The sequence below is a fragment of the Pezoporus wallicus genome, unplaced genomic scaffold (genome assembly GCF_028554395.1).
Source record: "Pezoporus wallicus isolate ANWC-B61680 ecotype Strahan unplaced genomic scaffold, APGP_CSIRO_Pwel_v1 contig_4322, whole genome shotgun sequence".
NCBI lineage: Eukaryota > Metazoa > Chordata > Aves > Psittaciformes > Psittacidae > Pezoporus > Pezoporus wallicus.
Window position 1 is genome coordinate 1,548,107 of NW_026637224.1, and position 22,065 is coordinate 1,570,171.

A 22,065-nucleotide genomic window follows, 5' to 3' on the forward strand; every position below is an offset into this window, starting at 1 on the left:
GTGTTTGGAGAGACATCAATTTGACAGGTGGACCACTTGGTTGATAAAGAACTGGCTGGATGGCCCCACACAAAGAGTTGCGGTCAATGGCTCAATGTCCAGCTGGAGACCAGGAGTGAGTGGTGTCCCTCAGGGATCGGTGTTGAGACCAGCCTTGTTCAACATTTTTGTCGGTGACATGAACAGTGGGATTGAGTGCGCCCTCAGCGAGTTTGCCGATGATACCAAGCTGTGTAGTTCGGTTGATACGCTGGAGGGAAGGAATGCCATCCAGAGGGACCTTGACACGCTTCTAAGGTGGGCTGATGCCAACCTTATGAAGTTTAACCATGCCAAGTGCAAGGTCCTACACCTGGGTCAGAGCAATCCCAGGCACAGCTACAGGCTGCACAAAGAAGAGATTTAGAGCAGCCCTGTGGAGAAGGACTTGGGGGTGCTGGCAGAGAAAATGAACGTGAGCCGACTTCAGTGTGCGCTTGCAGCCCAGAAAGCCAACCGTATTCTGGGCTGCATCAAAAGGAGCATGACCAGCAGGTCGAAGGAGGTGATCCTGCCCCTCTGCTCTCAGGAGACCTCACCTGGAGTATTGTGTGCAGTTCTGGTGTCCTCAACATAAGAAGGACATGGAACTGTTGGAACAAGTCCAGAGGAAGGCCACAAGGATGATCAGGGGACTGGAGCACCTCCCGTATGAAGACAGGCTGAGGAAGTTGGGGCTGTTCAGCCTGGAGACAAGAAGGCTGTGTGGAGACCTCATAGCAGCCTTCCAGTATCTGAAGGCGGCCTATAGGGATGCTGGGAGGGACTCTTCATTAGGGACTGTTGTGACAGGAGGAGGGGTAATGTGTTCAAACTTAAACAGGGGAAATTTAGATTGGATATAATGAAGAAATTCTTTCCTGTTAGGGTGGTGAGGCACTGGAATGGGCTGCCCAGGGAGGTTGTGAATGCTCCATCCCTGGCGGTGTTCAAGGCGAGGTTGGACAGAGCCTTGGGTGGCATGGTTTAGTGGGAGGTGTCCCTGTTCATGGCAGGGCAGTTGGAACTAGATGATCTTAAGGTCCTTTCCAACCCTAACTATTCTATGATTCTATTCTATGATTCTAACATCCAGCTGGTGCGATGAAACTAAGCATGACAGTATTGCAGCATAGAAGACTGTATGAGAAAACACAAACACAGTGTCCAGATCCAGGATTAAACTTGGGTCTCCCTGGTGCATATCCAGACCCTTAAACCAAACAGGCACACTCCTCCATCCTCCCTCTTCTGTCCTCATGAGACTTTAGTTGTTTCCCCAGGTAGTGGCACAGCTTCACCTAGCTCATGACTGGTACCCCTGACACATTCTTCAACACTACTTTACAACAGCTAAACAATTGAGCTTTTAAATGTAAACAATCTTCCCTCAATAGCTTTTGACGAGACAAAAATTTTTTCCAAAGGTTCTCCAAAAGTTTGTCATGACTTTGTTGTCCCACATCTTGTTTTTCCATCTTTCGGTCTAATTGTCCTCATTTTACAAACTGAAAATGTAGAACACTAGTAAAATGATAATATAAAATGCACCATACTATTTCTTCTATATATTTACTTTCAATGTGGTTTTAAGACTAATGTATGTTATTGAATGTTGGTCCACTGACTTTGTCATGCCTAGTCATTATTGGAAATTATCAGGAAAAAAAGTTAAAATTGATTTAGTTTTGACAGTTCTGGGTTTTTTTACTTTGTTTTAAATTTTTATTATTTTCAATATTTTTTAATGTTTTGTTTTTCCTGTCTTTCTGATTTAGCATACAATGACACCAAGAAATTCTACGCTAAGGCAAACTCTATGTAGTTTGCCTATGTAGTATATAATATGTATCATTTATATGTATATATATTTATATACATATTTCTATATATATAAATGTGTGTAACTATAAACTGTGCACAGCAGAGATGCATGCCAGTAAGGCATCCAGAACAATATCAAGCAGCTCTCAGGTCATACTGTAAAAGTGCTTGAATTTGGCCAGCTGGACTACATTCTTCTTGAACAAGGTGGTTGAATGCTCACACCATGTTCAAACCAAAACTTCAGAATGAAATCAGGACAGATGTCTTTCCAATTAACTTGGCCTGGAACTCTGACAGTGCCTGTTCAGAGACAACAATTTATAAATTATTTAAGACTCAATCTTTTTTACTTCCTACAGACTTAAAGAGATCTTGATCTTGCATGAGTATGAACATCACTCCTTGACTTCAATGGTAAGATTCTGGGGTCTTTAAAGGACAATGAAAATTCTCCAGGACACAGATATTAAAAAATACATGGTTTTAACCATCATAGCTATAAAAATGTGATATGTTGCTATAGAACCTAATATAATTATATGTAATGTGATATATTTGTATTTCACAAAAAGGAATAATTCAGATACTGTCTTACAAGAAATGGTGAAAAAGACAAAGGCAGTATCTATCTGTCTTATGTCAAATAAATGGGAGGAATGTGCCTATATCTAATGTAATTATACTTTTGAGATCTCCAGCAATCTCTTAAACCAACTATTTTAATTTCTGACTTTTAAATGTCTATTTCAGGCCAACATTTGTATTCCTATTATCCTCAGGATGGTAGCTGGGCAGCAAACACTATCACAATAGGTCTCTACCACACATGCTTCTCAATAAGTGCAAATGAACTACCCAGTTTTATCTTTAGAAAACATTTTATTTGAAGATTTAACTCTGGACAAAAAAACAGCTGGAATCAAATAACTACATAATAATAAAAATTTAGAGATGAAAAAAGATCTAAGAGCTGATCTAGCCAATCCTCTTAAGTGCACAGGATTGTAACCTGCAATGAGTTCTCTGGAGTATTCTTCACTCTGGCTTTAAATGACTTAGGCAGCAGAGTCACCATTATTTTCTCTGATCTATACCACCATCCACTGCCTTACAAGGAATTAGTCCAGATATTCAGATCATTAGCACCTGTGTTTATTTCCTTCTCATTTACCTTTCTTGAGCACACAGTCCATCATGTCAGCACTGCCCTAATACTGCATTTTGATTTGGCTTATACCAGCCAGGTTTTGTTCAACGTTAGGAAGAGCTCTGAATGCAAACAAGGAATGACCGGTTGACAACATGCAAGCCTTCAGTAGCTGGGATTACTCCTTATCCAAGCACCCATGTGCATTTTCTTTTGATTATCAGTTAGCTCAGTCACTTTTCTTCCTGCACCAATGCCTCCATTTTGTCACTTTAACAGTTTTCCCCTTTTTTCTCTGAATCTCATCATTTTGACTCTTTTTTTTTTTTTTTTTTTTTTTAAATGTATGCTACATTCTAGGGAGTCTAATCCAGCCATGTGGAATTTTTAGGCTCCCAAAATGATGCTTTTAAATATAAAGCATAAAAGGCATTGCTGCTAATTCTTTATATATATTTAAATCACATTTTAAACTTATAACTAAACTGTTGCCCACTTCACTTTAAGGTCTCTTCCTATTACTTAATATCTATTCCCACTGAATATTTATTTGTGTTTCAGGTATTTTTCTCCTGTGTATTCATTACCTATTTTTCCCATGTTAATTTTGATTTCCAGATTATATTGCCAGCCTGTTTTGATCAGTTTTATGGCCTTATTCTTTCACATTTCCTACAAGTATTTATAGCATCTCCAAGAACAGTAACTTGTTTCATTTGCACTCCCCAGATTATTCGTAAATGCATTCAGATTATAAATTCATTGTTCATGGAAATAGATAATACACTTCCTTAAAATCACTAAAGCATGTGCAATTATTTAAGCTTTTTTTAGAGGAAGAAATGTCCATTGTAAAAATTATTATAACATTAATATTGCATATTCATTTGTTCATTTTTAGGTGAATTCATCATATTACAGTCAAGAGTCCAAATATCCTGTTGTCTTCACCATTCTACATAACTGATGGCTAGTTAAGCACAGGATTAGGTTTCACCTGAGGAAGAAAAACCAGGGGCATGAAAACATAGAAAGAACAGGTCAAAATCCAGTTTATAACTCAAAATACAGAAGATTGTATCCATTAATGAGAAATGCTAATTTCATCTATGATAGGCCCAACCTAAAGCCTGTTTGTTTCAACAGCCCTTATAGGAGCTGCCGCGTTTGAGGGAGACTGTAGGGAAGTAACGACTACCTTAGAAACAGGGACTTTACATGATCAGACTCGAAACATGACTAATAGTCTGAACAATGTATTTTGATTTAACAGGTATTTTGGCCTACATTGCTACAGATACCTGAATATACGCTGCTTGTGAAAACACCTATCAAATACACTGAGATTATTTTTTTCTTACGTGATGGTGGAGTAATATTTAAAACTAAATTAAGAAATTAAGCATTTTTGTGAAGTATAGTATCTTAGGTTTATTCTGTGTACAGCAAAGGAACATGTCAGCATATTGTATGCTATGAGCAAAACGTGTTCAAATGGCTGACTTTCATTTACATTAACTGGCATATCATTTTTCCTTCAGTGATACTCTATTGGTGTTGTTGAGAGACATGAAAAAAAAACTAATGAATATTTCTAAGCAAAATGGCTCAAAATTCTGTACTCCCAAAGTGACAGAAATATTTATTTTCACAAATGCATCCCATTTATGCTGAAAATAGAGTATTTCACTGGGAGAATTTGCATGTTTCAGCATCATCTATCAATAGTGTTTAGAACAGGAGTGGTATCTTTCCAATGAAGCATTTACAAGTCACCACTTGTCATTAAAAGTAACTGTTATGTTCAAGAGTTTTGTAATAATAGCCTTTAATTAAACCGGGGACTGTTAGAGGGTTTCTGTTGCCCTTTGAAGTTGTTAATCATTAGTTGTATCCAGCCTTTTATGGCACATTTAAGGTTAAATTAAATAATTCAAATATACCTCCAAGAGAAATACAAAGACTTTACATGTTTCTATTAATTATTTTATTTTTTTTTAATTTCAAAGGGTTTAAAATAATAACATATGTTTTGATTTTCTTGCAATGGTGTACCAGAATGCTACATACATTAAACAAAAAATAGGTAGCTTTTTATGGGAATAATCACTAAGCATGATGCATGTAAATGAGCTATTTTCTATGCATGGTTGGCAAAAGTGCTAATTAAATAGTTGGTATTCAAAGCTATGCTCATTCATTGTTTAGTGACATACAAATCCAGCGATGTGTGCCAGCAGACATTTTAAGTTGAATGTTTTCTCCTCTATGCTCTTTGTCATGAAATGGTGGCACCATGATAACACTAGTGTAAGCAAAACACTGAAATGTACTTTAATGATGTTTTAATCATGTGGCAGCACTAGTCTAGTTTTCTAATGAATTTTTAATTTCTTTCTTTTTATAAGGATGTTATGAGTTATCACTGATGCATATTAAACCATATACATGAGTCATTTTCTCAATAAATCTGCATAAAATGGCTAAATGCTAATGCACCAAATGGGGCTTACTGTATATGGTACAGTAAATATGCCCTTGCAGGTTTTCTGCAATCAGTCTCTCTTATTTCATTAGCAGCCAAATTAAGGTCTGTTCTGAAAAGGGAAAAGGAAAACTACTGTGTGTACACTGCAAATTTACTATGCCTATGATGACTTCTACCAGCCTAGAATTAGAATTTATGTGAGACTGAAAATAAAGTTCCTTGGCAAGTGCAGCTAAACAGTGCCCTGGAAAGCAGCCTAGTGATGCAAATCAACACCAGGCAGTTCATTGAGACTTTCCATGTTTAGCACTGAATGCTGAGTTTAAAATCCACACAGTCCATGATTTTAATTTTGCACTGCTTGGTATCTCTCTAACAATCCCTGCTCAAACTGTAGCCACTAAAATCTTGCCAGCCCCTCACTGTTCCTCAATGCAAGTTAAAATTGTCGTTCTTTTCTTATCGGTACATACACTCACCTCCCACCCACATTAACTGCTCCTTTCTTGACTTCCTGCTAACCGAAATTATAAACATTGACCAACGTATCCTTAATTCAATAGCCGTAAGAATGGCATTACTGTTGCAACATTATTAATCCAAACAAAAAAACTTTACATTTAATGATGCAAACTTTGTTCTTCCTTCTTTCTTTTTGACATGTGGAAGTATATTTTTGTACCTGGTGCAAAAATAAAAAAGTGGTATTTAAAAATAAATGTATGTTTTGTCCTACAGTTATTTTGAACTAGTCTTGATAAATAATTAAGTAATGCATAATATATTATATAGATGTGATGGTCTTCAGAATTTGAGTGGTATTTCAACTACAATTATAGTAATTTATTTATCAGTGAAAAAATTTACATAATCACACTTCAAAATCCAGCAGACTGGAGAAATATCAGAAGGACACCCAGGAATGTGCATAATCACTCTGGGCATTAGATTAACTTAATAATGTAGTGATGTGCAAAATGTTGTAATACCTAACATAGCTATATTTGATAAATCATTTTTAAATGATGAAAGCTAAATATTGTTTTCACTTTTCAGCTTTATTTTAAGAAAAAGATTTTACACACAGAATAAGAATTAGACTATTCTATAGGAAATAAAGTATAGCTTGTACTAGAATGGAAGAAAAATATCAGTAAAATATATACAATAAAATCCTGTAGCCTGTCTTTTTCAACAATCAAAGGAAATGTTGGTTTACTACAGTGTCACTAAATGGTTACTTGATTTTGTGTAGTTATTTTAGGCTATCGCATTGGTTGTCTGGGGTGAAGGACAATGCAGGGAAGAAATGGAAGTTTTCTGTCTTGGTGAGACAGCCTGGTGACAAAGGTAACTACCTCACAGTAACTGTGTCATGCTACGCATCTTCCCTCAGCCCACAAAGTCTTTTTGAGGCAAATGAGGTAGAGCTTTATGGATACCATGGAGTATAGTGAGCCCACTTCATGATGATGCACATGCAGATACAGATTGTAGGTTTTCCAAATTCAAAGTTACAGACATATGCACACCAGGTTTGTGTATGCCAATTGGTCCATGTATATGCTTCCAAAATAAAAGGAAGGTCTACTTAGCTGTCATACAAACCCAATTTATGCCATTGGAGAATTACAGGAATATAAAGGAAGACACAAATAAATATTCATATATTTCCCAACAATATATTTGCGCCTACTGGTAAAATATTGGTACCTCATAAAATTCTCAGTACTCAGATGAACAGCAGCTTGTATAATGTATGCTTACACCAACTACAACCATAGAGAAGGCGGTTTTAATTAGCTGGTTTGTAACAATTTTTTAACATAGAAAAATAGGCAAAGTATTAGTCCTGGCTCTGTTTCAGGCTGTACCAGCACCAGGTTATACTTTCACATGGACGTACAGTGAATTCTGAGATGCTACAACAGCAAGAGTTTTCTGTGACAGAGGACAGCTGAAGACAGTGTTTCATACTCTATACAAAGGAGTGCTAATTTTACATTTTCTGATGTACCACAACTGCTGCTGAGTTAGACAGGTGAGAAGGAATCACACATGTCTGATCCCATCTTCGCTGGGCAGGTTTTCTGTCACTGACTCCAGGTTTCTCATACAAGGTTATTGTGTGTTAGAGTCCAGTTACATTAAACTATGACTATTATTCTCATGATAACAATGATATTTTATAACACTCCAAACTTTAGTTTCCTAACAATAATATTCTACATGACAATGAGAGTGGAATATTTTTCATGTTAATGTCCCTTTCAAAGAACTGACATTATTAACATAATAAATGTAAATTACGTGAAAAAAAACATAATTTAAAAAAAAAGAGATTTTAAAAAACAATTATACTCCCCCTTTCACTGGCACAGAGTTTATTCTGGAATTAAAATTATCTCACTCAGGCCAAAATGGTCCTTTTACAAAGTGCAAAATGCTGATCATGTTGAAGTGCAATGACAGACTCAGCCAAGGTTTGACCCAAAGCACAGGACATAAATTTTTTTCCCAACAAACTCTTCTTAGATGCTGAAGAAGACAAATTACTGATGGTTTCCCATAGACATTTATTTATTAAGTTCATTTCGACACAGCTTCTTCCTCCACGCTGATGTACAAACTGGAGGTCAAAAGGCTCAGCAGAAGGGGTTCCTTATCACACCCTCTTATGCATTGGCAGTTTCCCAACTTTATCACATAGGTCTCCCCATCCTGCTCACTGCTGCAACCTTACTTACATGCCACATGGCCTTCAGCACTGCTGAAACCATAATATTCTGCAAATCATTAAGCAAATAAAGATCTCTGTTCTTATCACACACAGTGCTTCAGTATAGATATTTAAATCATCTGTGCCTAGGAGGAGTGAATGCTCATTCACTGTTACATACCTCAGATTATAGTAAGAGGTGAAAGAACTGACAAAGATCATAGAATCAGAGACTGGTTTGGGTTGGAAGGGACCTTAAAGCTCATCAAGTAACAACCCCCTGCCACGGGTAGGGACACCTTCCACTAGACCAGGTTGCTCCAAGCCCCCTCCAACCCGGCCTTGAGCACTGCCAGGGTTGGGGCAGCCACAGCTTCTCTGGGCAACCTGTGCCAGAGCCTCATCACCCTCACAGGGAAGAACTTCTGCCTAAGAGCTCATCTCAATCTCCCCTCTGTCAGGTTAAAGCCATTCCCCTTGTCCTGTCCCTACAGGCCCTTGTCCAAAGTCCTTCTCCAGGTTTCTTGCCAGCCCTTTTTGGGTATTGGAAGGCAAAGCATCTACACCTGGAGGAGCAAGGTCAGTTTTGTCCTTAAAACCCCATGATTCTTCCTATTTTAAATATGTATGTACTTACTAGTGTAGTCTAAACAGCTGAAGAAAAGTCTGTATGGTGTAGCATGGGCACAGAAATTTCAAAGGCAAGCTGCTACAGATAAAGAAATGAACAGCATCCCAAATGGCTGAGTACCAAAGATTCCTTTGTAAAATGTTACTCCTTTGGATACAAGGCACTGGAAGCATCTACACTTTTAATCAAAGCACTCAAACTCCTTACAGTGTCCAAAAATGGGTCTTTCCTTAGAGCAGCAACACAGAGATGACCACTTCTGATAGGGTTCTGAGCTGTCTTACCAGAGAATTCAGATTACACAAACACAGCCCAGCATGGGGAGGGAAGGGAGGAGGAATTTTTTTAATATTTGATTTATTTTTTTTAAGGGGCAAAAATAAGCCCTGTATACTCCAAAGTGCTTTTTGCCGTGCCAGGCATAGTAATGGCACGGTGATGAACAGTCACCATCACAGGCAGGTAAAGCTCCACCTTGCCTCCAGAGCCAATCTGGCATCCTTAGCCCCGCTCAGCATGATGTCTCCCTAATCTGTCCTGCACCTTACAAGTTTAAACGGCCATGTATGATGTCATTAACTGCCTTTAGTAATCACTTTAAAACCCGGATTTTGAGTGTGTTCTGGGGTTGGGGTTTTTTTGTGTGTTTGGTTGTGTTTTGGTTTTGGTTTTTTTTTTTTTTTTTGGGGGGGGTTGGTCTTTTTTGGGAGCCTCCCCCAAGCACACACACACTGGTGCAGAGGGCGGATCCGTACTGATAATAACTCAACTACTCGCAACGGGGTACCGGGGAGGGGTCTGGATGATGCGGGAGGCGGCTCCCCATTCGGCTGGCAGCCCTAATTAACGATAACGGCTAACAGCGGCGGCCGGAGGGGACCGGCGATGACCTGGCCGGCGGGGAGGAGGGGTCTGCACAGCCTGGGTGTCCGCGCGGAGGGTCATGGAGGAAGGATCGCGCAGCCCTGGCACATCTCGAGCGCGCCGCCGGTCTCCCGAGAAACACCACTCAGCGCCGCGGCCTCTACGAGGGGGCGGGAGACTAGGCTGGCAGCGGCCCAATGCCTGTCTCCCTGCCGCCATCTCTGCGAGGTGGCCGATTGCGGTGGCGGGAGCAGTGGGTTCAGGCCTCAGGCTTCGATGGTCGCTGCCATTTGCAGCGCTGAGCCTGGTATTCGGATGTGGGAGCAGTGAAGGGGCGGTCAGCAGCTCCCTCAGACCCAGCGTGGCCTCCTCCTTTCGACCCCCCACACCTGGATGTTGAAGGGCTGTTTACTCCATCCTTGGCAGGTCAAGATGGAGGCCTGCCCTTGCCTGCAGTGTTCATGTGCTGTGAGTGCCCTCACGCTTCCCTGCAAATCAGGCCCAAATAGTTAACTTTTACCATTATTTGCAAGGCAGAGTTGGACAGAGCTTAGAGCAACCTGGTCTAGTGGAAGGTGTGCTTGTCCATGGCAGGGGGTTGGACCTGGGTGAGCTTTAAGCCCCTTTCCAACCCAAACCAGTCTGGGATTCTGTTATTCTTGCTGTTGGATAAGGGACCGGATCTATGAATCCATGAGACCTAATGACCTGTTCTACTTTATGTCCAAATAGCACTGAAGCAGAAGAGAGCAGCCATGAGCCCTGTCTCTTGAGGAGACAAGCCCTGTGAGGTTTGGCTCACTCATAGCTTAGCATTAATTGTGTGGAATTTGGAAGAAAACAGCTTTTTTAGCATGAGGTTTAAAGACAGACTGAGCACCCTGTTCCTTTCCTGTGTGTTACATACCTATATCTCAAATGTACAATATCTACAATGTTCAATAGCCTGGCATGAGACTCAGTCCTGCTCCCTGTAAAGCCAATGGCATGAGTTCATCCATGTTAGACTCTGACCCTGGCAGATAATCATCTCACACTACACGCTATGAATGTATAAACACACATGTATATTTATAGTTATACACAAGAAAAAGCTTCAGGAAGAACAAAACAGGTTACTGTTGATGGACAATGGCAAAGCCAAAGGGCTTCTTTCTCTTCCTTTCCCCCTCCCTTCCAGAAAGGACCATAAAAAATGCCCTTATTTTTACCTCATGCATTTGCCATTCAGTTAGGAAATTGAATTGTCAAAGTCTGATGTTTTCTTTCTTCTAAATTAAAATAGTGGAGGAGGTGAGGGGTAATTAATGTGCTCACCCCAGGGTGAGCAGTCTATGGAAGTGGTGTGCATTTTAAAAATCTAAATGGACTTATTTTCACCATGTCTCTGCAGGATGTCTTTACACCACTCTTACTACCTTTCTGGAGGTAGCTGACACAAATCAGAAAGCACCTTTCAATTCATGAGGGAAGCATGGTATCTGCTCTTACAGACAGTCTACCCTTGGCTTCCCCACAGAAATGAAACATTTCATGTTTTAATTGAAACAGAAATAATGCAGATTAATGGCAACTTCAGGGAAGGGGGGAGATGTGCTCATGAATATGCCCATTCATACAAGTAGCCCTTTCTGGAGGGGTGAAGGCATTTTCTGCCCCAGCTGCCAGGTTTTGTACAAGGGGCAAGGGACTGGCAAAGGCCTGGCTTCTCTTTCTACCTCCATGGGCAATGTTTAAGCACCTGTGCTACCCTACCTCTTCCCCAAGCCTGAAGAGCTCAACTGGCACTCTCCCAGAAGTGGTTGCATGAGAAAGTCAGAAAAGACAATTTCTCCACCGCTAGAACCTGCCTGGCTACCACGCCAACTCTCTGCCTGCACCATGCACCAGCATTCCCAACATCCAGTGCTTCAGGTGACGGCCCGGCTCGGCCCGGCTGAGAAAGCCAGTGGAAGGGATGTGTTACTCAGCGCTAAGGTAGTTTACTCACTGTTTTGAGGTTTTCTGCCAGGAACTGTACAGCACCTTACAAAACACAGGGGGTAACTGCAGCCACTTAGGTTTAAAACACAGATATTCTGATGAATCACAACTCGTGGTGTCTCTGAACCATGTATTAGTCTGCAGTGCATGTGGATGCTAAACACAGGACTAGACTAAACTGAATAGCATTCATAACAGAAAACCATTATCAAGTGGGGGGGGGGGGGGGGAAATGGGAAAATTGTGAAAACTGAAAGAACTGAAAGCATGCCTCCTGGTACTGGACTATACACCAAGATGCCTTGCTGGAGTTCCTCCAGCACCTTGGAAATACATTTCCCACTGCTTTGCTGTCAGTTTCAGCCTTTTTTCTGCCAAACATTCAAGAACTCTTCCCCTATACTCAGAAGCAGCAATCCAAGTAGGTTTGAGTGCACTTACTAACATTTTACTAGTCCCAAGCTGGAGTGTAGCAACAGTTGCTGAATACAAGCTTGTTCACACAGTTTATATTCGTTATTACGTGAAAGAGCAGTTTGGTAACTTGAACTTGCCAGGAAGCAATTAGCCAGCTTTATGCTCTGAACCCCAGTTTCCATAAGAAAATTAACATTTGTCTGGATGAAATAACTCGTACATGAACTCATTTTCTTTCCTCAATTTCGTCTCTCTCTCCCTCCCCCCCCTCCAGCCCCCCCCCCCCCCCCTTTTTTTTTAATTTTATTTTATTTTGTGTATTCTAGGCCTTAGCAATGATATTAGTTCTAGTGTGGGAAAATATTATAATTGAGATCTGGTAAGTTATTTGCAGACTTCAAGTTTTTCTTTACACTGTGCTGACATTTAGTACGGCCCCAGTCAGGAAAACAATGCTGCCATTCATGGCTCTAGACGTAGATTTCAATCGACTTAAGCGGGCACAATGAAACTTGGTCATTCACTGGTTACCCATATTGTGTTCTCAAATTTTCTCGCAGCAAAAGTATAATGACTCAGTATTGTATGGTTGCATAGACAAGAGCTCAGAACAAGGGACACTAGTTTTGTCTGACGGTGTGAGAAAGTCGTGAAGGGATCTTTTCTTCCAGATGGTGTTAAATTCAGCTGCCTTTTTAACATTGGCCTTGCACAGCAATCTGCTGCTCCCTTCTCACAAAGAATAAGCCAGGGTCCCTGCTAGTTAACATGCGCACTCACGCAACCGGCAACTTCAACTGTTTTACAATGCACTAGTATGCTAAATAAACTCGGTCTGCTCTGTCCCGCTGCTGAAACTCACCTCCAAAGAGCTGCTCCACTGATATTTACTTCTTCCCCACCCTGTTATATAAAGTTGTATATGGCTTGATTTCCACACACACACTGATTTAAGGAAAGAGCTCCTCACAGATAGATTATCTTTAGGAAATTTTACTTACGGTGTGAGCCTCTGAAAACATAAACTCCGAGAGCGCGCTGCTACATGCTCCCTTTTCCCAAGTCGGAAGTTAAATGTATAGGACAAAAGGGGGGGGGGGGGGGGGAGAAATGGGGCGCTTTGCTCTTACAGCAGTGAAGGAGTAACAATAGTAATAATAGCCAAACGTGTTTTATTGATTGATAGTCTCGTAACATTAAATAATGTACGAAACAATAGGACAGTATAACGCTGGTGTTTTTCTCTGTTGTTTTCCTTCACAGATTTACATCAAAGAGCAAGATGCTAGCAACAGCTGAAGTGAATAGACCCCATTGAATGCTTAAGTAAACAATGGGTTTCCGCAGAAAACAGCTTATTGCCTTTAACTGAAGCTCTTTGAGGAAGAAAACCATGCACTTTGTCATGCAAATACTAATTGTGGCAAGCAGTGGCTCTAGGTAAATAGCACCCCTGGACTGGCAATCAATGGGGAACGTGGGGGCACTCTGCGGCCCCACAAACACGCTCTCCGTGTAAATATACAAGGCAGTAAAACTTTGGCACGTGTAACCAAAAAGAGGGGGGAGTGAAGCGAGTATTTGCACTGCGGTACGGGGATGCAGCTACGGGGACGGGGAAACTTTTGAGGTCAAATTCTTTGTCTTAAACAGACAACGCCCCTACTGCCGCCAAGACCCCGCTGCCTTCCTTCCTCAGCTTGTGGCGTGAAGGCGAGTATTCCGGCCGCGAGCCCCAAAACGAGGGGGTTTATGTAAGCAAGGTGAAAATAAATAAGTAAAAATTAAAAACAAGATGCTGCGGGTAACGAGCCCTTGATCTATGGGGACCGCTGAGTCCCACTCCTTCATCCCTCATCTCATTTTTAACCCGCCCCACAAACGAGCGGTTTCCCGCACGGCAGTGAGGTTCAGTCCAGAGGAAAAACCTTGCCTTGCACAATTAATTAACTAACAAACCCTCCTCGAATGCTCTTTGAGAGGCACTTAAACTGAGACGGACATCACCCGGACCGGTGTTCATCCCACAGCCGGGGCGGCGGGTCCCGGTCCTCGTTCCGGTCCCGGTCCCCCGCAGGGGCTTGTCGGTCACGGGCCGCAGAGGCACTGCGCTGCCCCTCGCCCCTAGCGTGGGAACGGGAGCGCTCAGCCTTTCACATCTACTGCGCGGCGTTTAACGGAATCAATTAGGCAAAGACAGACCCTGCTTCCCCGCACAGCCACCACCCTCCCTCCCCCACCGCCCCAGCCCCAAACCCGTGTTTTTGTCAGGTCTATATACGTCCTAATTATTTCAGTTTGGGATGCCAGAGCTGTTTCCTGGATAGACCTGATCATCCTTTAACAAAAAGAGAGGAGGCGCACGCGTGGGTTTTGGAGTAAATGTCACTTTCATTTCCAATGCTAGGCGCGGACTGAGACTCGGAACATTTTTTAACACTTTGACAAGGGGGGAGGCGATCTCTTCCCCATCATGTCTTTCTGCTTCAGCAGCTTCCTCAAGGAAACCCTCTCGGAGCAGAGAAGCATCTGTGCTCGCTTTTTGAATACAAGAATAAAAACCGGCCGTCACTTTTTCTAGTCTTTGTGCAGCTCCGCCGAGTTCCCAGTAGATATAAATTATTAAGCTTGTCTACACTTCAGTGTAAACTTTTTCTGAAAGCTTGCTTTCATATGAGCCCTGGTGCTTTGTCTCAGATGCACACAGGCGGGTTTGGGGTTGGGTTCAATTTTGTGGGTTTGGGTCTGTTGGTTTGTTTAGGTTTTTTTTGCCTTTGTTTTTTTTTGGGGGGGGGGGAGGGCTGCGGTTTTTTTTGTTGTTGTTGTTGCTCGTGTTTTGGGGGTTGTTTTTGTTTTGTTTTTCTCAGTTCAGTCAACGCTGTATCGTCACCACCATCATCATCACCACCAGCTACCACCTTTAAGGCTGTTTCATTATAATAAAGCACTTTGCAAAATCAAGATCAGCTTCTCCACGTAGCTGTCTGAGAGTGAATATGTATATACATAAAAATATGTCCTCTTAGCTCAAAGTTAAGTGCTCATGGTTTCTCATTTAGCGTTTATTCAACAGGAAGAGTTGCACACGCGTTGTTTACCACCAGCACCATTCCCTCTGTGTAGCTGTCGTTCTGCTGGCATTGCCATCTGCCAACTTCAAATTTCGGAATAAGTGTGCCATTTAATTTCCTCCACTCCCACCTTCAGCTGTAAAAACGTTAGATTCAGTCAGCGTTCCTGACCTTTCTTGGGTTTTTTTTTACTGTCTCTCGCAGTAATCTTTCCTTTCCACAGGCTGTACGATGATCTTGAAGGAGTTTTTACTTTCGGTTATCTAGCTTTATGAAGACCAAAACACTCATACAGCTAGATAACCAAAGATAACAACTCGCTTCCCTTAAAGCTTTTTTAAGTGTATATATATATATATATATATAAAATTTTCTCTTATTATAGTTTTCCTTGATAGAATCCGGATTCTTTGGCAAACAGGCGTGCTCTGTCCTCCAAGAGCACCAGTGCTGCTTTATTACATTCATCCTTGCATGCAGTCGTGACCTGGTTCATGTGCCGCTGTATACGTGCAGCTAATAACATTCAAAAGAGATCCGTTGCCTTCAAAGTTTATTCCGAACTTTTCTTTATTATGTTTTCTTTTCAGCCTCCGGCAGCAGTACCCAACAGTCCGTATTTAATGGTAGAAAATAAACCCTAGATATTAAGGTGCGTCGAACGGCGTTTAAAGAGTAAGAAGAAGCATCCATTCCTTCGCAGGCCTCGATTTGCATTGTAAATCGCTGTGGTCGCACAAAAAAATTCTTTAGGCTCTGTGAAGATGTAAAGCCAGCGGCAATTCCCAGCACAGCTTAAGGAGGAAGAAGAAGAAAAAGGAAAAAAGAGGAAAAAAGAAGGAAAATAAAATCCCATTTCACTAGGACGTTACAAGATGATTCGAGGATGCGACTCCTATCCCTTCAGGTTATGCACGGCATGGAGCTTTTTAGCAAATGGTGGCGGCTTGATTGCCAGTGCCTCGCTTGCGTGCGTGTTTTGGGGGAAGTTCCTCGCTTTCCCGGGTTTCCTATCGCGATGGGGGGGGGGGGGGGGGGGGGGGGGCAGGAGACGCGGTCCCGCCGGCCTGCTGCTGCTGCCCCCGGCCTGAAAAAAAGGAGAAAAAGGCCATCATGGGGGGGGGGGGGGGAGGGGGGAGGAGTGGGGGTGGTGTGTGCTTGTCACCGCCAAAATGTGGACCAGCCCGGCTAGGTCAGAGGTCCCGGACCGCAGGAGACCGAGGTAATGATGATGTCATGAGAAATCTCAAGTGCACGCGTCTTAATTGATGCGCACGAGCCCCATCTCGCCTCCGATCATCCGCAGCTCCCGGCTTTTACCTCCCTCCTCGCCAGCGCAGACCGCTCTGACCTCCGCGGGGACGGGAAGGAAACAACACACCCATCCTCGCTACTGCGTGATAAAAGCCCTTTTCCCCGAGCCAGGGGGAAGCGTCCCTCCGCTGCAGCCCGTCTCCCCGCCCGCCGCAGAGGGGAGCTGCGGCCGCCGGCAAGGCCGGGAGCAGCACTGCGCTATGCTGCCGGTTCCCTCTCGCCGTTGCTGTGTGCGGTGTGGGGGGGGGGGGGGGTCATAGCCCCGCACCCCCGCCGTGTTTCGCTCCTACAGGGATGCATCCGCAGGTATTTACAGCGGGCCGGACCCTCTCTGCTGGGGGAGCTGCTAGCAGCAATCTCTCCCACAGCATCCATACTCTTCCTTCCTTCTCTCAATCCCTCCCTCCCTCCATCCCTCCCAGCCACTCTGTGTGTGTGTGTCTGTGTTAGAATGCAACACAGGTGAACGTTGCAGCAATGTTTATCTAAGGCTATGCATCATCCGACGAAATGCCTTGATGAAAAACGCTGATTTATTTTTGATTAACCTCGTGCTGAGAGCAAGGGAATGCATGCTGGGGTTGCACAAGGAACCGACGGAGGCAAGTCTTTCCAAACTGTTATCACGCCTTATGAACAGCTTTAGGATGTGAGCCTCTCAGCTCCCCCTCCCCCACTCCCCCAAAAAGAACATCATGCTTTGTATGATTTAGCAGTAAAATCTGCCTAGAAATTTTCTAACTCTGAAGTGCCAAACATTAGTCTCCCGAGTACACGCGGTACAATGAATCTGCTTACTGAGACCTACCATATTTACTAATGAAATTAATACACTTCCACAGCTCAACCGGGCTGCAGGCAGTGCAGGGAACACACTGAGAAAATCCAGCACGCACAGAACATGAGCTGCTCTGCACTCCTAAAGGCAATGACGACTTAAAATCCACGGTCCTACCCACTCTTTTGAGATGCAAAATAAACCACAACATGCCATTTCAATACATTTTCTGTAAATTAACATGTGCTTCTATAGGCTGCTGGGTGTGCAGGGGGAAGATTTTTAAACGCATGGAGTTGAACTGAAATTATTATTGGTCTGTGTAGCCTGCCTGCATGATAAAGCATATGTGTGCTTGTGTGTACACAGGGGAGCCATATGTACATGTGTCAGTCTGAGTAAATGTCTGTATGTGTGTTGGTGTTGAAATATATATGTAGGTGTGTATGTGGTTACACTGTAAAATGGCAACTCTATCCACCAGTCCATTTTTATCTATCACAAAGCCTGAAAATGGGTAAGCAATCTCATTTGTCAGACATGGCCCCAAATTAATACTGCCACCGAGAAGTAACGCATAGACATTGCCAATCTGCCAAACCTCAGCAGCAATATTATGAGCAAGGCCACTTATTTACGCTTTCAGACCCTTAATCCTTTGAAACTGAGCTTTTCTTCTTGGAATGCAGGGTAACACTGCAGTTTACCACCAGTGCTTTATACCTGAGAGATGTGTAAGAGCTAACTGTGCCCATATTCTTTGTGGAAAATACAGAGACTGGAACAAAATTGTTAGAATTCATGTAATGATTCATTAGTAGCTACTGAACCTCTGAGGCTGCTCAGGCACAACAGGGACAAACAAATCAGGCATCTGATATATCCAGAGGCACATGATCAGTTTGATATTATGTAAAATTCTATAAGGTTCTCTGAATTGGCAGATAGGCAGAAAGATGGTTTTTTTTCCTGGCAATAGCTAGGGGCGGCAGTGTTGGTGATCATGCATGTGTTACGTATGATAGGCTTTTGGGCTTATGCATTAAATTCTTAGTCAGAGGCATGAAAATTCAGGTGCTCCTCATGTATATGTCTGCATACGCCCATGCTTATATAGCTCTGTGTGTACATAATACATATTAACACAGACGTGAACATACATGTTAATGCAAGCACATAAACCAAGTCACCAGACTTACAATTAAATACAAGGCCTAGTATTGCAAATTGGTATGTTTCAATAGATGAAGATACATATCCTTAGAACACCAAGTCCTTTTCTCACGACCACCTCACTGAAACACTGACTTGGGAAGGAGCTGCCACACAGCTTTTATAGATTAATCACTGGAGCCTCAGTAAAGGGCCAACATGATGATCATGACCTGGGTGTTTATTAGCCATATTACCAGTTACATTTTCTAACTCTCAGACACACAGCAAGGCCTCAAAACCAACAGGGCCCAGTAAGACTCACTCAAAAGTGTTTCCTTATTCTGAACATCACAGAAATGCACACAACAGTTGCAAAATGTGTTTCCAAGGTTGCAGTGTTGTCTAGCACTTAGGAAGTTTGAGCAATCTGCAGTTCTGAAATTACTGCCAAAAAATATCACCTGATGTGTCAAAAGTGGCCATTTACACTGCCTGTTTTTCTCCCAGTTTACATAAACATATACAACTTATTCATTCCAAATACTTCACGTAGAAGTGATCTGCATACTCAAGATGCACAATCCAAACACAGACGTTTCCCCCTACCTATCTAATAGATTTCCGCTAATGGCCTGCAGATTAGCATGTGATTGCCATGCTTGTTTTCTAATCTTTTTATAGATCTCCAGGAGGCTGTGACATACAGAAAAACACATCCTGTGTGGATTTCTTAGGAATAAACAGTCCCTATTGACTTCAAAGATGAATGCTTATGGTTCTCAAATTATTGCCCCCTCCTAATGCCAGCATCATCACCTTCCATGGGGAAGACACAGTCGCCCTTCGGCTGCTGTGAGTTACATAGGAAGGGCATAGCATTACATAAACTCCCTTTTTGCACCAATTTATGGCAGAATTCATGCCGATGCAAACCACAGCACGCCAATACAGCCCAGGCCAGCTTTCTCTGCAGAGCATCCCTTTCCTTCTCCCAGCCAGGTTAAATCACTGGCCTGGCTTGCCTTCTAATAAGGGTGCCTTGCAGCTTCTTTTCTCACCACAGTTTCATTTCACTGCAGATTATGCTCCTGTTATGTTGAACTTATGGTATGCAAAGAGATATCTACTACAAATCCAAACTATTACATGAGAAGACAGACTGATGAGAATTCAAAGTTGGCAGCAGGGGGAAGGGGAAGAGATGGAGAGGAGAGGGACGTATTAAAACCACCGACTGTCAGTAAATACACATGGAAACACTGCATGCTGCCAAAGAAGATTACCTGTAGGTAATGCACATAGTAGTGTCAGACTTCTATTAAACAATAAAAAGAAGTTACCGTTTGTTGTCGTGGTTGTCACTCCCTGTAGTTCTGTCTGCGTTGTCTAAACCTGAAAATAGAGAAAAATAAAAAAAGGAAAAGAAAGGAAAGGGGAAGGAAGGAAGGAAGGAAGGAAGGAAGGAAGGAAGGAAGGAAGGAAGGAAGGAAGGAAGGAAGGAAGGAAGGAAGGAAGGAAGGAAGGAAGGAAGGAATTGTAATTTAAACACTCTCAGTGTGTTTGTTCATAAAAATATATGTGAGGAGGTAAACCTATATGTGTTCAGAAGGTGCCAAGTATATTAAATGTTGAGGTTATTAAATGTATCACTACAGCACTTGGCTCTAGATTCAATTTGAATATAACTAGCTACATTTCCTGCAGATGATTTAACGCAACACAAACCAGATATGAGTAACGTACTCCAGTATCTGCAGGGTTAAATCGATATTTACAGGAAATCATGTGAATAATATCATTTAAAAAATAAATTATTATTTCCGGAGAACCAGACATAAAAAAAGGTTAAGAATATTATTATTGTTTGGGGTTGCTGAGCAGAAGTGACGAAAGCTAGGGAGGCAGATGCAGGATTTGAATACTATAAGATGCCAGCTACTTAATAAAGGATGGAGGCTCCACCTAGCCTTCAGTTCAAAACACGCAAACCACATTAAGCCAGCGCTTTTTTGTTGGATTTCCTAGACTTTTCCAGACCTGGATCACCGGGAAGCCATCCTCTCTATTCACAGCCCTGTCAGCTTGCAGAGAGCTGAGAGGGTAAACGCACACAGCGTAAGGTAATCGCTTTTATTGCATCACATTGATTACACCAGGCACATCTTTAAAAACTCATACTATTACTGTTGTCGGGAAGCTGTGTTACAGCGAGGAGGTTTCACCCGTTTCCCACCTCCGCTCCGGGGTGGACCGGAGTTGCAGAAGGTGGCTACTTTTTTTGGGTGGGAGGGAAGGATGGAGGGAGGGAGGGGTGGAGGGAAAGATGCAACGGAACCCCTGGAGGTGTCCACCGCTCCAGCGATACCTGGGGCCGGGGTCGGGAGCCGTGCTGGACTTTGGATAACCCTGGAAGTGATGGCTGCTCGCTCCAATTGACCCTCTACGCGGGAGGCAGAGGATGGACAGGCTGCAGTGAGCAATCTGCATCCCTGCCCGCTGCAAGACATCGCTTCATCTTCTTTCTCTTTTTCTTTTTTCTTTCTTTTCTTCCTATTTTTCCTCTTTTCCTTTTTTTTTTTTTTATTTTTTTTCCTTTTTGCTTTTTATTTCCCCCCTTTTGTTTTTAAGCTGGAATATGGAGGCCGCAGGACTTAGTTCCCACACTCCAGCCCTGCGAGTGATTGCCCCTCTGCCTGCAACACCTTTCTGACTGCACCCAGCCACTGCTAAAATATAAGGGCTCCCTGAAAAGCCACATCTCTCCTTTCGCCGGGCAATTATAACTGCTTTTGCATACTAGCTATACCCCACACGACCAACAGGTTTAGCATCAGGGGCACAAAAGTGCCAGGTCCTAAACCCTGATTTAACAAATCAGATTCCTCTCGCCGGTGGACAGTGGAAGTGGTCGGGGCGACTCAGGAAACCCCTGCCTGCCCGTGCTCAGCATCCCTAGTTATTTCAGGGAATTTCCACACCCCACACACAAACATCACGGTACTTACATTTATCCGTCTTTATCAGAGGAAAACTTGACCCCAGATCAACAGAGCTCAGGGTGAGCTAAGCCTCCGGTGGCAAAGAAAGATCCTCACGGCCAAGGACCCTCGGAATAGAGAAAGCTTTTCCACATCTCCAGAAATTCACGTCTTTCTCTTTGACACCCTCATTTAAAAGTGCTGCTTAGCTCCACCGTGTCATTCTTGGGCGGGAGAGTTGGAAATCTTCCATCCAGAAAAAAACAAACCAAACCGAACAGAGAGAAACGCAGAAGTTGGCTTCGGTTTGGCTCTCTTTTTATTTTTATATTTTTTCCTTTAATTTTACCCCTTTTTCCGCCCTCTTTTTTTTCCATATGGCTTCCTGCGCCCTGGAGTAGAAAGTGGAGTGTTGTATGCTAGGCTCTGCAAGTTTTTTGGGGGGTTTGGCCAAGGTCTAGTCCAGCCCTCTCTACTGAGGAGGACGTGCTCTAAAATTCAACCAATTTCCCCAACGCTTTTGTTGCTGATGGACTGAAGCCCTATTGTTCATCCATTGCCACGGTCTTTTTCAGCTCCTACTATACGTTGTGCGTTGCCAGAGATTATGAATTTGCACCAAAAACCTCTTATAGTCCCATTTTGACAGACGGAACAAATCAGAAATGGCTAGGC

The 22,065-nt window shown here is 42.8% G+C and overlaps 1 long non-coding RNA gene across 1 annotated transcript in view; it reads right to left on the bottom strand.

The window, feature by feature from the left end:
• Window positions 1-21,553, bottom strand: part of LOC130596555 (uncharacterized) — a 40,595-nt gene extending 19,042 nt beyond the window's left edge. The window contains exons 1-2 of the long non-coding RNA XR_008971550.1: window positions 21,418-21,553; window positions 19,753-19,804 (exon numbers count right to left, since the gene is read on the bottom strand). This is a non-coding gene — a long non-coding RNA (uncharacterized LOC130596555). The remainder of the gene's footprint in view (window positions 1-19,752; window positions 19,805-21,417) is intronic.
• Window positions 21,554-22,065: the final 512 nt, after the last annotated feature.